Source organism: Chrysemys picta, chromosome 5 (assembly GCF_011386835.1).
Source record: "Chrysemys picta bellii isolate R12L10 chromosome 5, ASM1138683v2, whole genome shotgun sequence".
Taxonomy (NCBI): Eukaryota; Metazoa; Chordata; order Testudines; family Emydidae; genus Chrysemys; species Chrysemys picta.
In genome coordinates, this window is record NC_088795.1 from 91078161 (window position 1) to 91094287 (window position 16127).

The 16127-nt window shown below is 42.7% G+C and overlaps 1 protein-coding gene across 10 annotated transcripts in view; it reads left to right on the forward strand.

Moving 5' to 3' along the window:
* Positions 1–16127, forward strand: part of CLOCK (clock circadian regulator) — a 114653-nt gene that overhangs the window by 16694 nt on the left and 81832 nt on the right. For 2 of the 10 annotated variants that reach the window (XM_024101600.3, XM_042841897.2), the window contains exon 1: positions 12244–12375. The exons of the other annotated variants lie outside the window; for them this stretch is intronic. The gene's annotated coding sequence lies outside the window, so the exon portion shown is untranslated. Of the gene's footprint in view, positions 1–12243; positions 12376–16127 lie in introns of those variants that run through there. 10 annotated transcript variants of the gene reach the window in all.

The following is a 16127-nucleotide window of genomic DNA, read 5'->3' on the forward strand; positions in this document are numbered from 1 at the left end:
TTGCCTTTCTAATCTTGCCCCTGCATTCCTGTGCTGTTTGCCTATATTCATCCTTTGTAATTTGTCCTAGTTTCCATTTTTTTTATGTGACTCCTTTTTATTTTTTAGATCATGCAAGATCTCGTGGTTAAGCCAAGGTGGTCTTTTGCCACATAATCTATTTTTCCTACGCCGTGGAATAGCTTGCTTTTGGGTCCTTAATAGTGTCCCTTTGAAAAACTGCCAACTCTTCTCAGTCGTTTTTCCCTCATCTGGTACCACTGAGAACAGTCTAGATCCATCCTCTTTGGAACCCCCTTTCAGGTAGTTGAAAGCAGCTATCAAATCCTCCCTCATTCTTCTCTTCTGCAGACTAAACAATCCCAGTTCCCTCAGCCTCTCCTCATTAGTCACGTGCTCCAGCCCCCTAATAATTTTTGTTGCCCTCCGTTGGACTCTGTCCAATTTTTCCACAATCTTCTTGTAGTGTGGGGCCCAAAACTGGACACTACTCCAGATGAGGCCTCATCAATGCCGAATAGAGGGGAATGATCATGTCCCTCGATTTGCTGGAAATGCTCCTACTTGTACATCCAAAATGCCGTTAGCCTTCTTGACAACAAGGGCACACTGTTGACTCATATCCAGCTTCTCGTCCAGCTTTTCTGCAGAACTGCTACCTAGCCACTCGGTCCCTAGTCTGTAGCAGTGCATGGGATTCTTCCATCCTAAGTGCAGGACTCTGCACTTGTCCTTGTTGAATCTCATCAGATTTCTTTTGGCCCAATCCTCCAATTTGTCTAAGTCCCTCTGTATCCTATCCCTACCCTCCAGTGTATCTACCACTCCTCCCAGTTGAGTGTCATCTGCAAACTTGTTGAGGGTGCAGTCCACGCCATCCTCCAGATCATTAATGAAGATATTGAACAAAACCAGCCCCAGGACCGACCCTTGGGGCACTCCACTTGATACCGGCTGCCAACTTGACATGGAGCCATTGATCACTACCCGTTGAGCCCAACGATCTAGCCAGCTTTCTATCCACCTTATAGTCCATTCATCCAGCCCGTACTTCTTTAACTTGCTGGCAAGAATACTGTGGGAGACTGTATCAAAAGCTTTGCTAAAGTCAAGGAATAACACGTCTGCTGCTTTCCCTTCATCCACAGAGCGAGTTATCTCATCATAGAAGGCAATTAGGTTAGTCAGGCATGACTTGCCCTTGGTGAATCCATGCTGACTGTACCTGATCACTTTCTTCTCCTTTAAGTGCATCAGAATTGATTCCTTGAGGACCTGCTCCATGATTTTTCCAGGGCCTGAGGTGAGGCTGACTGGCCTGTAGTTCCCTGGATCTTCCTCCTTCCATTTTTAAAAGATGGGCACTACATTAGCCTTTTTCCAGTCATCCGGGACCTCCCCTGATCGCCATGAGTTTTCAAAGATAATGGCCAATGGCTCTGTAATCACATCCGCTAACTGCTTTAACACCCTCGGATGCAGCGCATCCGGCCCCATGGACTTGTGCTCGTCTAGCTTTTCTAAATAGTCCTGTACCTCTTCTTTCTCCACAGAGGGCTGGTCACTTCCTCCCCATGCTGTGCTGCCCAGTGCAGTAGTCTGAGAGCTGACGTTGTTCATGAAGACAGAGGCAAAAAAAGCATTGAGTACATTAGCTTTTTCCACATCCTCTGTCACTAGGTTGCCTCACTCATTCAGTAAGGGACCCACACTTTCCTTAACTTTCTTGTTACTAACATACCTGAAAAAACCCTTCTTGTTACTCTTAACATCTCTTGCTAGCTGCAACTCCAAGTGTGATTTGGCTTTCCTGATTTCACTCCTGCATGCCTGAGCAATATTTTTATACTCCTCCCTGGTCATTTGTCCAATCTTCCACTTCTTGTAAGCTTCTTTTTTGTGTTTAAGATCAGCAAGGATTTCACTGTTAAGCCAAGCCGGTCGCCTCCCATGTTTACTGTTCTTTCTATACATCAGGATGGCTTGTTCCTGCAACCTCAATAAGGATTCTTTAAAATACAGCCAGCTCTCCTGGACTCCTTTTCCCCTCATGTTATTCTCCCAGGGGATCCTGCCCATCAGTTCCCAGAGGGAGTCAGTCTACTTTTCTGAAGTCCAGGGTCTGTATTTTGAGGCTCTCCTTTCTTCCTTGTGTCAAGATCCTGAACTTGACCATCTCATGGTCACTGTCTCCCAGGTTCCCATCCACTTTTGCTTCTCCTACTAATTCTTCCCTGTTTGTGAGCAGCAGGTCAAGAAGATAGACTCATAGACTCTAAGGTCAGAAGGGACCATTATGATCATCTAGTCTGACCTCCTGCATGATGCGGACCACAAAAGCTGACCCACCCACTCCTGGAATAATTCTCTCCCTTGACTCAGCTGTTGAAGTCCCCAAATCATGATTTAAAGACTTCAAATCGCTGAGAATCCTCCAGCAAGCGACCCCTGCCCCATGCTGTGGAGGAAGGCGAAAAACCTCCAGGGCCTCTGACCCTGGTTGGTTCCTCCAGCACTTGCACCAGGAAATTGTCCCCTACACTTTTCAAAAACTTCCTGGATTGTCTGTGCACCGCTGTATTGCTCTCCCAGCAGATACCGGAGTGATTGAAATCCCCCATGAGAACCAGGGCCTGTGATCTAGTAACTTCTGTTAGTTGCCGGAAGAAAGCCTCGTCCACCTCATCCCCCTGGTCTGGTGGTCTATAGCAGACTCCCACCACGACATCACCCTTGGTTGACTTGCTTTGGTAGATGCAGTGGGAATGTAGACACAGCTCTGCCCCGTCGAGCTGTGCTCACTGTGATTGGAGCTGGAGAGTGGTGTTATGCCAGTGCCCTCCAAAGCTGAAGTATCAATAAGCATTTCTCATTTAAAGTTTCTATGGAAATAAGGGAAGGTGTCTTGTCGACTCTGATAGTCCTCCAGCTGCTGTCTCACAATGCCCCAGTCCCTGTGACAGTGACCATTCTGCTCACAACTATAAACTCCGCTGCCCAGGATTCACAAAGAGCAGAAGCCCTCTGCCCCCCTTTTAAAAACTGTGTGTTTTTTGAAATGCCATTTCCTGGTTCACCTCTGTGGTGAACACATCTAGCAGCTGACCTTTGTTTGCATCCAACCAAACAAGGGTCCATGCACGCAGAGAGGTACTAGATGCACTTCTGCTAGGAGCAGACAGGAAGGATTAGATCCCTTGGGCCTGTGAGAAGAAGAGGCTGTGCAAGGACAGGTATGGAACAGCTGTAGAAATGTGGACAGCTACGAGCAGATTGCATGGAGGACACAGGCAGAAGGGAAGGACAGGGATCAGTAGCAGTGCTGCATGAAAGTGAAGATACTTTGCCAGGGACATCATGTGGCAAGGAAGGGCAACTACAAATCTAGTGCTGAACCACAGACCTGCTGCTTTTACAATGAACTGCATGCCATACTTGGAGTGACCCCACCAGCACCCTGTGGATACCTCAGAAGAGCCTGAGATGGAGACCCCTGCTCTGAACAGCGAGGGGAGAGAGGAGATGAGGTGGGGGACTCCAACCATACTGTGAGCCAGGACCTCCATAGGAGTCTAGCGTGTCTTGCCAGGCAAGTGTGGATGAGCCCACTGATGAAGGGGATGGGAGATTGGGTAAGTGTATGCTGCATTTTTCCTTACAATGTTTTATTTGCTTTTCCTTCCTCTCCTCTTCCCCCTCTGCCCTTTACAGATGGCCCCTGTCCCATCCCAAAGTGTATGAGACAAAAGTATTGACAATTGTCATTGTTTTAGTAGTATACTGTGAGAAATTAAAAAGTTAGGAAGCAAATTTGAAGTAAATACCTGAACAGTACTATGGCAGGCCAATTTCACGATCCACATCAATTCAGTGTTCTGTGTTTGGGTAGAGGTAGAGTCGGCATCTGCTTCTGTTGGGCTGGGTGAGGAGCCATGTGGCACGCCTTGTTTATGTGAATAGGGATGTCCATTTTATCTTCCTGAGAGTTCTTGATGGCACTTTCATGGAGATACTCAGAAACCTATGGGAGACGATTGCAAAGGATGGCAGTCTTGTTTCTTCCTCCACAGTAGGACACTTTCCCATGCCACTCTGTGATGTATTCAGCTGGTACCATTGCAGGAAACAGGCTAGCAGCATATGGGCCCACGTGGCTTCAGGATGCCAGTAGCAGCTGTGTTCTTTGTGCTTTTGTGACCCTCAGGAATGAGAAAAACAAAATTCATTGCCTGTGGGGGGGAAGTGCCAGTAATCACAGTGATTGTCATATACTCATACCTATGGAATAGGGGCTCAAATTTTATAAATTAATGCAACAGAAAATTTGCCCCGCTGTCCTCCATGCCAAGTCATATTCACCATAGTTGGAGCTTAAGGGTGGTGCTATTCTGAGGTTCTCCAAAGCTGAAGTATCAACAAGCATGTCTCATTAAGTTTCAAAACACCCTTCCCTTATTTCCATAAAAACTTTTATTTTTCTCTTTCTGTTGTGTGCATCTAATGGTGCATCTTATCTGTTTTTTTTATCAGCAACTTTTGACATGGTGGCTTTGAGGGGTGCCCCTTCACGCCCGCAGTACATCTGACCCTGATGAAGAGGGAAAGGGCTAGGAGAGAACATGTTCCATGAGATCCTACAAGCCAGTGTTGCATCAGACTGTGAACAAAGAGCTTGGAGGGCCAATGTGACTGAGAGGATGGAGAAAGGACAGAGAGGACAAGAAAGCAAAAGGCCTGAGTCTTCTCAGGGACCAAACACACATGCTGGAGATCCTAGTTGACCTACAGATCCAAAAGTGTCAGTCTCATCAGCTTTTGCACTCCTTGGAGAACTCTGTGGTTGTTGCTCTCTGCATCCCCCAACATATCTCATGACATAGCATCCTTGCCGCTACCACTTCATGCTAAGGGACAACAAGGGAAACCAGAGCTTCACATATGCTGACCTATGAAAACCACAGATTGGTGTATGTGTAGCCAGAGTGGATTATCTTGGACTATCTTTTTGTTTAAACAAATGGAAGTAAATGTTTACTTCCTTTTCAGTAGGAATTTTAAAAGTTTTATCCCCTTATGTTAAGTGCTTATAACATTTTGTATGTGTTTGATTTTGCGCACTCAATTTTTGTAGTCAAAGTTGTATTTTTGGAGAATCAAAATATCTTTATTAGTTCACAACAGATATTACAAAATACAGAGTGGCAGTCAAGAAATCGAACAGTATTTATAAATCTTCAAGTACCATACAATTCATATCAGCCGGCAAAGCCCTGAAGTATTTATAATTTGCAGCAGGCCCAACAGAATAGATACCAGCAGGCAAAAACCAAAAAATACATTATTTAAATTACATAAGACAGGCTCTACCTCAAGCCAGCAAGAGAGCACACTACTTTGGCTGATTGTGAAAATGAACTTTTAAGTATCCCTCAAATGCAGGGGTTCTCAAACTTCATTGCACCGTGACTCCCTTCTGACAAAAAAAATTACTACACGACCGAGAGGGAAAGGGGACCGAAGCCTGAGCCCACCCAAGCCCTGCAAAAGCCCAAGCCCCACCATCCTGGGCGGGGGGACCAAAGCCCAAAGGCATCAGCCCCAGGTGGAGGGCCTGTAACCTGAGCCCCATCACCCAGCGCTTTAGCCCGGGGTGATGGGGCTCGTGTTTTGAGCCTGGGCGGAGGGGCTCAGGGTTTGGCCCCAACAAGTCTAATGCCAGCCCTGGTGACCCCATTAAAATGGTGTTGCGCAGAGCCGCCGAGAGCGGGTTTGGGCCCCGGTGAAAACATTTTTTCGGGCCCCCCAGCAAGGGTGGACCGGCTAAACAGGGCCGACGAGGTGGGGGGGGGAGCTGGGGAACCTGGGACCTGGGCCCCCTTTGTACCGGCTTCCCCCCCCTTGTTGGCCCTGGTGTTGCGACCCACTTTGGGGTCCTGACCCACAGTTTGAGAACCGCTGCTCAAATGAATATCTCCACATTGTACTCTTCTAAATAGCCCTGGCATCTGGCTGTTCAAATTCTGCGAGCAGCCGCTCCCCCTCACTCCCTCCTCCCTGGTGGGCAGATTCTCCCACTTGTTTCACATAAATTATGCAGCGCACAACATACAGCTATAATATTGTGATGTTTTTCTTGCTGTGAGTAAACAATGTCAGTGACCCTTCAATCTACTAAAAACACATTCCACAGTCTTTCTCCACCTACTAAGCTAGTAGCTGAATCTTTCCTAGGCACTATCTAGATGACCAGCATATGGCTTCATGAGCCAGGGGAGCAAGGAATAGGCTGGGTCCTCCAGAATCACTATTGGCATTTCCCCATCACCTCCAGCTGCTCAGGAAAGAATGTCCCTGCATGCAGCTTTCTGAACAGTCTCATGTTCTTAAAGATGCAAGCATCATGTACCTTCCCTGACCTATCTATAGTGATGTCCGTGAAGCATCCTCAGTGATCCACTAATGCAGTGGTTCCCAAACTGGGGTTCGTGAACCCCTGGGGGTTCACGAAATGTTACAGGGGCTTCTCAGGGGGGGAAAAATCCCTAATGGCGGACAGAGCTGTCCCTAGGGACCCCAGACAGCACGGGTCTAGCAGCCTGAAGCCCCTGGACTTCCAAGAGCTAAGCAGATCAAAGGAAGCATATCTATCATACTGAGGAGATTTAAACTTCAAGACTCCTTATAAGAAATGGAAAAGGGAGGGGATATTTTTTGCTGTTTTTAAAATTAAATAGGCAGGTAGTATTGTTTTCAAAATTATTATAAAGAACAAGTTTAAGCTTTGTTGTAATGTGCGTTGTTTGCCTGGACAACTCAGAGTCTTTGAGTTGGCTTCTTAAATACCTTCATGCTGTTTCAAATCTGATACTCCTTGATGAAACATAGGAGCTTTGTCTTATAACAGGCTTATTCAAAGTGATACAAGCTACGGAAGTGAGATCTTGGAAGAGTGTTGCCATTTTCATAATGTAATAAAAATAGTGTAATTATAAATAATAAATAATAGTGTGTAATAAGCATGTCATAAAAACAGATTTTATATTTCCAAGATCATTGCTTTTATAATTTATACTCAGGTAAAGGAGAAAATATTCATTTTTAGGAGGGTGTTCGTAAGACTTGACATTTTAGTGAAAGGGGTTCACAGGTTGTTAAAGTTTGGGAACCACTACACTAGTGCTTACATAACTCTGGAAAAGTATCCCTTTATGTTGATGTTACTAAGTAGCCAGGTGGGCTGGATTCACAATAGGGATATGCATTCAGTCTGTCACCCCACTGCTGCAAATCTATCCAATATTTCTTGCACATTGCTGAGAGTAACAGTCCTGCATAACGGGAGACTATTAATGGTCCTACACACTTGTATGACAATGGCTCTCATAGGTTTTTCAACTCTAAAATGATTTCCCACTGACTGATAGCAATCCAAAGTGTGATCACCATGTACTTCTCCACTGTCAAAGCAGGTCTCAGTTGGTGTCTCTTCATTGGAGGGCTGGGGTGAGCTCAGCACACAGATCCAGAAACATGACCTTTTGCATCTGAAAGTTCTGCAGCCACTGCTTCTGGTCCCAAATCTCCATTGTGATGTGATCCCACCAGTCAGGGCTTGTTTCTTGGCCCAGAAGTTTCGCTCCACTGCCTGCAGCTGCTCCATGTAGCCACCAGCACCCTGGAACTTTTTTTTCGCTCTCTTCAAAGCTAGCCTCATGTTCCTCATTGTGAGCCTGAAGGTGTGCAAATATAGGACAATTGTGCAGCCTGAGCCCCGTGAGCCTGACCCTGGCCAGCTGTGGGTTTTTTATCCCAGTATAGACATAGTCTGTCTCTGCCTCTGCCACAGAGTTCGTGTGTGATACGAGGGAAGTCACTTAAACCAAACCTTTTCAGAGTTGTTCACTAATTGTATGTTCCTTGTGGTCTGGGTGATCCGGGGCCTGATTTGGAGAAGTGTTGAGCACTCACAACTGCAGCTGAAATCAGTGGGAGCTGTGCTTTGATATGGACAGTGCTATATAATGCTAAGTTCTCTGAAAAATTAGGTCCTACGTGACTGGGTTTGGGGAGCCCAAAATTAGTGGATTCTTTTTACCTTAATCTCTGTGCCTCAGCTCTTCATGTGTAAATGGGGAAAATACCTCTCACCTCACAGGGAAGTTGTGAAGATTGATTAATGTTGATAAAGTACTCCAGATACTATTGTGATAAGCACCACAGAACAGCATATGAGGAAATGCATCATTCTGTCTTTAGAGCAGGGTTTGAATAGTGTGCAGTAAGGAAAGCCTAGGGCTACACATTGAATAATGAGGAGAAAACAAAATATTGAATAGTTGCTTGTTAGTTGTGCACCATCCCTTCTATGCACTGAATGAGGCTAAGGTCCTGTGGAAGAAAATGTCGTCATGTAATTAAAGATTATTACAAAGCATTTGTGCATGGAGACTGAATTAAGGTTGCATAGTGCATGACTTCGCACCCTTAATGTTCATTTCATGTAGCTTTTGGTGTGTAATACTTCATATATACTCCATATTTAATGTATTGTGTCTAGGTGGAAGGCCACTTCCTATTTTTTTTTTAAGAGTTGTTATTTGGAATCATTATTTCAAAAGCTAACTTCTATAACCATTACTTGTTTATTTGTATAGCGGTTGCCTCATTGTGCTAGGTATTGTACACATGTACCGATGTGATCTATGTTTTTCCTCTCCCTTTGCTTCTGTATGTTTTAAATTAGAAGTCACCTACTACAGGACAGGCCCAACAAAGAAAATAACAGAATACCACTGGCCATCACATACAGCCCCTAGCTAAAACCTCTCCAGCACATCATCAAAGATCTACAACCTATCCTGGAAAACAATCTCACTCTCACAGACCTTGGGAGGCAGACCAGTCCTCGCTTACAGACAGCCCCCCCAACCTGAAGCAGATACTCATCAGCAACTACACACCACAGAAACACTAAGCCAGGAACCAGTCCCTGTAACAAGCCTTGTTGCCTACTCTGTCCCCATATCTACTCTAGCGCCACCATCAGAGGACCCAACCACATCAGCCACACCATCAAGGACTCATTCACCTGCACATCTACTAATGTGATATATGCCATCATGTGCTAGCAATGCCCCTCTGCCATGTACATTGGCCAAACTGGACAGTCTCTATGTAAAAGAATAAATGGACACAAATCGGACATCAGGAATAGTAACATACAAAAGCCAGTAGGAGAACACTTCAATCTCCCTGGACATTCTATAACCAATTTTAAAAGTAGCCATACTTGAACAAAAAAACTTCAAAAACAGACTTCAAAGAGAAACTGCAGAACTAAAATTCATTTGCAAATTTAACACCATTAATTTGGGCTTGAATAGGGACTGCGGGTGGCTGGCTCACTACAAAAGCAACTTTTCCTCTCCTGACATTAACACCTCCTCATCAATTATTGGGAGTTGACTACATCCACCCTGATTGAACTGGCCCTGTCAACACTGGTTCTCCACTTGTTAGGTAACTCCCTTCTCTTCATGTGTCAGTATAATAATGCCTGCATCTGTAATTTTCACTCCATGCATCTGAAGAAGTGGGTTTTTTACCCACGAAAGCTTATGCCCAAATAAATCTGTTAGTCTTTAAGGTGCCACCGGACTCCTCGTTGTTGTTTGTTTTTAAAATTAGATTGTAAGCAGGGGCATGCTTTTCTTTTTTTCCTGTTGTTTGTATTACAATAGTGCCTAGACGCTCCAGTCAGGATCAGAGCCCCACTGTGCCAGACACTGTACACACACATAATAAGAGACAGTTCCTTCCCTGAAGAGTTTATACCCTAAGTTGTTGCATTTTTGATAATAAGACTATGACAAGACCCAATCTCAGAATACAGATTACTGAATTTAATATCTTAAATCTCTCAGATTTATAATTTTACTGTGCTTTTAAATTTATTTGAAGTTAATTAAAGCTTCCTGAAACATCTGCAGCTGTGGAATCTTCGGAAAAAGTCTATGAGCAGCCATGGGAAAGGCTGATCGTTTATTTTACGTCTTAGCTATGTAAAATGCCATATTATACTAGGCTAAATGCTACAGTTTTTGGACTGATGGTATTTACTCTTATTTTACTCCTGGGGAAATTCTGCACTACTGCACATGCATAATTAATGAGCTGTGCATATTTTTAATTTTTGCACAGAAAAAAGGGTCTACTGAAATGTTTTTGCAGTTACGCTTTTCGCCCACCAGAGGGTGCTGTGGTGATAGAACACAGCAGCAGCTCCTGGCCAACTAGGGAAGAGAAAGAGCCTGCCTTCTTTGCAGTGCCTGTCAGGCCAGGTCAGGAGACGGGCTATGGGGAGACAGACAGCGTGGGGTGCTGGGGGGATCAGATGGGGCTCATAAGGGCTTGTGTGGGAGGACAGATTGGGTTGGGCTGAATGGGAGTGGAGGCACAGGGCCACAGAGTGAGGGAGGTGCAGGGCCACATGGTGATGAGAGAGGGTCTGCAGGGCTACGTAGGGGCAGTGGGTGGCTGAGTGGGGACACTGACACCGGGGGATATTTCCTGAATCTTCTTTGTTGTCTATATTGTTACAGACATATTTGCTGACAGGTATTTTGAAATAAATGACCAAAAATAATTGAAACTGGTGTGATTATATTATGTTATATTGACAAATAAAAGTGCAGAATTAATTTTTTGTTGCAGAATTTTTAGGTTTTGGTGCAGAATTCCACCTGGAGTATTATTCGCATTGATAAAGAGTATTTTACTTCAAAGCATACTTTGTTCTCTCTGTTATCTGAAGAGGGAAATAATTGTAATTCCTAGCTTTAGTTCCAGTTTTCTTTTAAGTGACCTGAGAGCTTGTTATATAATGTTTTGGCATGTTAAAGATTTATGGTGACCATAATTTAAGGCATTTTATATAGTGTTTGCAGCATTTGTGTCTGACTAGGTCAGAAATGTTAACATCCTCTTCTTTGAGTAAAGCAAACATACCATCCAGGACCAGGAGAACCTTGAATGGCATATGTACTTAGTGTGTTGATCAAAGTAAATATCTTGTTAGTGACAGCTTTATCATCTAAATTTAAAATACAAACAAAGCAATTTAATTTATTCAATTTTAAGTCTTTTTTAAAATGCAAGGAATTATGTCCAAAAAGTCTTGAATTACATGATTAGATACTATTTTCCCCATAGTTCCTCTGCCTCAGTTGGTGCACTGAATGGATGGTGCCCTGGGAATTAATCAGGGTTGTGTAGTTAGGGAGGCTGGTGTCTGCAGGATCCCTGTCTCATTTGTTGCAGAAGTTGGAAGTTGTGTGGTGAATAAATCAGTGATCACATAATTAGATTGCATCATAATACATATGCCCCAGGGGGCAAGTTAGGGTTGTACAGACAACCTTAATTCTGCCATTTTCTAATTTGTAAGTGCTTTACTCTGCAACCTTAACATTCTTTTAACATAGTTTTTTAGATGTTAAATATCATAGTTGGATATTTAAACACAATCATGGTATCTAACATAATATGCTTGGGGTAGAGCTGGCTGAAAAAAGGGAATCCCTTCCAGCAAAAAGTATTGCATTGGTACACAAAGCCAAAAATGCGGAAATTTTCACAGAAAGGGTTTTAAAGAGAACCAAGACAGAATTTTTTTGGCTTCCTCAGTGCCTTTCCAACCCAGCTGCTGGAGAGGCAGAGACCGCTCTCCCACCCCTTGGAGCTAGTCCTTCAGGAAAGCTTTTATCAGTTTCACTGGCAAAAATTGAAATTGAAAAGAGCTTTGCAGGCAAGCTATCAGGCAACTGTCATTTTTTAAAATGAAAACTGAAATTTTTTTTGCAGAAAACTTCAGTTTCACAAAAATGTCTTTTGTCAAAAATCATTCAAATTAAAAAAAAATTTCACCAGCTCTACTTAAGAGCAACGGTTTCTTGTGATAGCTGTAACAGCACATTGGGGAAAAAACATGTGGGTAACTATATTTCATCATAAGAGAGTAAAATATTAGCGGATTTTCATTATCGTGGTAAAGACAGGTGTGTGAGTTGTACTGAGGCAGTTTTGCAAGTTTTATGTAAAACTTCAATACCTGGAAAGATAATGGAGCAACTAATTAAGCAATCAATTTGCAAACACCAAGAAGATAATAAGGTGATTAGTAACTGTCAGCATGGATTTTTCAAGACCAAATCATGTCAAACCAGCCTAATCGCTTTCTTTGACAGGGTAATAAGCTTTGTGGATGAGGAGGAGGCGGTAGATGTGGTACATCTTGACTTGAGTAAGGCTTTTGATACCATCTCACATGACCTTCTCATAAACCAACTAGGGAAACCTAGATGAAGCTACTATAAGGTGGGTGCATAACTGGTTGGTTATGTAGTTATCAGTGGTTCACATTAAGCTGGAAGGAGATATCGAATGGGGTCCCACAGGGATTAGTTTTGGGTTCAGTTGTGTTCAATATCTTCATCAATGATTTAGATAATGGCATAGAGAATACACTTATAGGGGGCTTTGGAGGATAGGTTTAAAATTCAAAATGATCTGGGCAAACTGGATAAATGGTCTGAAGTAAATAGGAGGAAATTTAATAAGGACAAACACAAAGTACTCCATTTAGGAAGGAACAATCGGTTGCACACATACAAAATGGGACATAACTGCCTAGGAAGGAATACTGCGGAAAGGGATCAGGGGCTCATAGTGGACCACAAGTTAAATATGAGTCAACAGTGTAATACTGTTGCAAAAAAAGTGAACATCATTCTGGGATGTATTAGCAGGACTGTTGTAAGCAAGATACGAAAAGTAATTCTTCCAGTCTGTGCTGATTAGGCCTCAACTGGAGTATTATGTCCAGTTCTGGGTGCCACATTTCAGGAAAGATGTGGGAACATTGGAGAAAGTCCACAGAAGAGCAACAAAAATGATTAAAGGTCCAGAAAACATGACCTATGAGGGAAGATTGAAAAAATTGTGTTTGTTTAGTCTGGAGAAGAGAAGGATGAGAAGGGACATAACCGTTTTCAAGTACATAAAAGATTGTTACAAGGAGGAGGGAGGAAAAATTGTTCTTGTTAACCTCTGAGGATAGGACAAGAAGCAAAGGGCTTAAATTGCAGCAAGGGCAATTTAGGTTACACTGGTTACACTGTCCCTCTCCCCAATACCTGCCTGAGGGCTTGGGCAAGTCTACACTACCGGGGAAAGTCAATCTAAACGATGCAATTTGAGTTACGTTAGTAGCGTAACTCAAGTCAATGTAGCTTAGATCTACTTACTGCGGGGTCCATACTATGCGATGTCAACAGGAGACGCTCTCCAATCGACTCTCCTTACTCTCCTCATTCCGGTGAAGTACTGAAGTCGATGGGAGAGCGATCTGCGGTTGATTTAGAGTAAATCAAGTAGAGTAGCTGGAGCGTCGATCCACCAGTAAGTGGAGACAAGCCCTCAGGCAGACTTGGAGGAAGTGCTATAAATATCCTGATCTAGTTGAGTATGGTGGTGGCTGCTAAACTCACAGTTTCTTCCCTTTGGGGGAGTCCCTTAGCACTCACCTCAATTGCTTTGGTAGAGGATTTGGGCAAGTTATATGTAGTGTATATGTATGTATAGAGTGTGTAGCAGAAAGAGAATAGTTGATAATGAATGTTATGAAGGTTTTATCAGCATTAATTCAGAGTGACCTTATTATAAATGAGAGGAACCCACAAATGGGTTGTGTAGTTCATCCCAGATGTGTACATTTCTACTCCAATTTTATTAGAAGACCACTTCTATTAAGAAGCTGATTTTTCTTAATCCTTTGAATGGTTAAACAAGTTTCCCTCTAGTTTTTTTTGCTACTAACACATTTGTTCATTTGTTTGTTCTTCAGCTCATGAGTGTCTGGACTGTCTATTTGCATGATCTGTTGTTTGCTTCTCTGTACTATTGTCCACTTGTGAGCTGCTTTGAAGAATAGTCAAAACAACTGTTCGTGTTCAAGTACAATAGAACCTCAGAGTTATGAATGACTCAGGAATGGAGGTTGTTCGTAACTCTGAACAAAACAATCAGAAGTTTACAAGTGAACAGTAGCTTAATGCAGCTTTGAAACTTTACTATGCAGAAGAAAAATGCTGCTTTCCCTTTATTTTTTTAGTAGTTTATATATATATATATATATATTTGGTCTCAGCTGCTGCCTGATTGTGTAATTCCAGTTCCAAATGAACTGGAATTCATAGTGTGTGATACACTGGTTAGTTCATAACTCTGGTGTTCGTAACTCTGATGTTCTATTGTACAGCAAAGTTTTGTATTGGGACTCTTGTGGATTATTGTCAAGATAATTTTAGTTACTGAATGATTAACAAGAAGCAAAACAAAGTTGCCCAAAATTTCTGTACTACTTCCTGAAAAATAGATGACAAATTACCATAGTAAAATTGTGCTTTGTATCTATTGGTCATTAAATTTCCTTGCTACAGTAAACTTGAGATTTTTATTCTTACACAGAAAATAGGTTTGGTGTTGCTACACATATCTTATGTTGTTTCAGTACAGTAAGCTGTTCTTCAAATTAGTTCATTTAGTGTTCATGCCTCCTTAAAGCAATGTTTTTACAAGTTTAAAGGGTTTATTAAAGTTTGCATTAGATCTATCAATATTACATTAAATGTGTGTGTTTACTGTTGTACAGATTTTCCAAAGTCCCACATGTTTGATTATTTTTTGTTTCACAAATTATTTAGGGTGCTGAATTTTAGTTTTAAGTTGCTTGAAAGCTTACTATAGGCCAGATTCTGTTCATTTGTTTCTGTATTACCCCATTGACTCTAGGGTGGCTGCATGGATGTAAAAGAACAATTTTGCTCTATTTATTTGATGACTGCTTTAAGAACTGTAGATTTGAATGTTTAGATGATAGTCCCTGACCACAGTATTGTAATAATCTTGGTGTGAAGTATGCCTTGTAAGGTATCAGTTAAAAATTATAATTTGCTACTCAGGATTATCCTAGTAAAATATGTATGGCAATATTGTATGTGAAGTTGTAAGATTCTCCAGTATGATGATGATAACACATGTTCCAAACCCCACAGCTGTGCCCAGGCAGAAGCTAGGCCTGTCCTAAACAAGGAAGGTGCTTGCCTTAATTTGCATTTAAGCAGTAGACAGAGTCATCAGGCAGGGTGGGAAAACAAAGGAAATTCAAACAGGTGGGAAAAAAACCTATCCTTTTACTCTTTGTCTCCTGGGTCTCAGCTGGAAATACCACAAGGGAGACTGGAACTATAAAAATGAGGAACAAACTCCCCTTTCTTTCTCTCCCTGCCCATCACATTCTCTGCACCTGAGAAGGCAAAAGGAAACAGCTGTTGGACTTTTGGGGAGGGGTCCTGATCTGAAAAGTTTAGTCAGTAATCTGCTGGAGCATGTGATGAGAGAGTTTTTTAAGTAAATATTAGTAAGCATTTTATCTTTATTTTTCTTGTAAGCATTTCTGATTTTTATGCCTCATTACTTATACTCACTTAAAATCTCTTTCGTAAGCTTGTGTTACTGTTTTTATCTAATCCAGCATGTTTAAATTGAAGTGTCTGGGCAACTATTTAGGTTAATAAACTAGCATATGATTCCCTTAATGTCTGGCTCGTCCCTCCAGGATTCACCACTTGATGTGTAGATGGTGCAGCCAGTGACGCAACGGCAAGGGACTGATGCTGGTCAATAAACCTGTCTCCTCTTGGGAATTCCTAATGACGCCCAAGAGTGGGGTAATGGGACACCCTGGGTGAAGGAAATGTCCCCAGAAAAGTGGATGAGCCAGAATCCTGTTGGTCAGTGGTACCAACACTACTGGGACCAGATCCATTTAGAAAAGGCGCAGTTGTGGATGCGATAATGCGGGTGCTTCTTTCAACTTGGAGCTTTCAACTTGTCTTGACCTTCGTCTTGCCATTGAAGTTCTATAGTCCCTGCCAAGAGAGAAGATATAGGGTCTATGGCAATCCCTTCCTTCTTTGTTTTGCTTAGGCTTACAGATTGAGGGTCTGTGCTCAATGGTCACTCCTTTTGGTGGGGAAGGACCCAGGTGTTTGACAGAAGCTCAGATG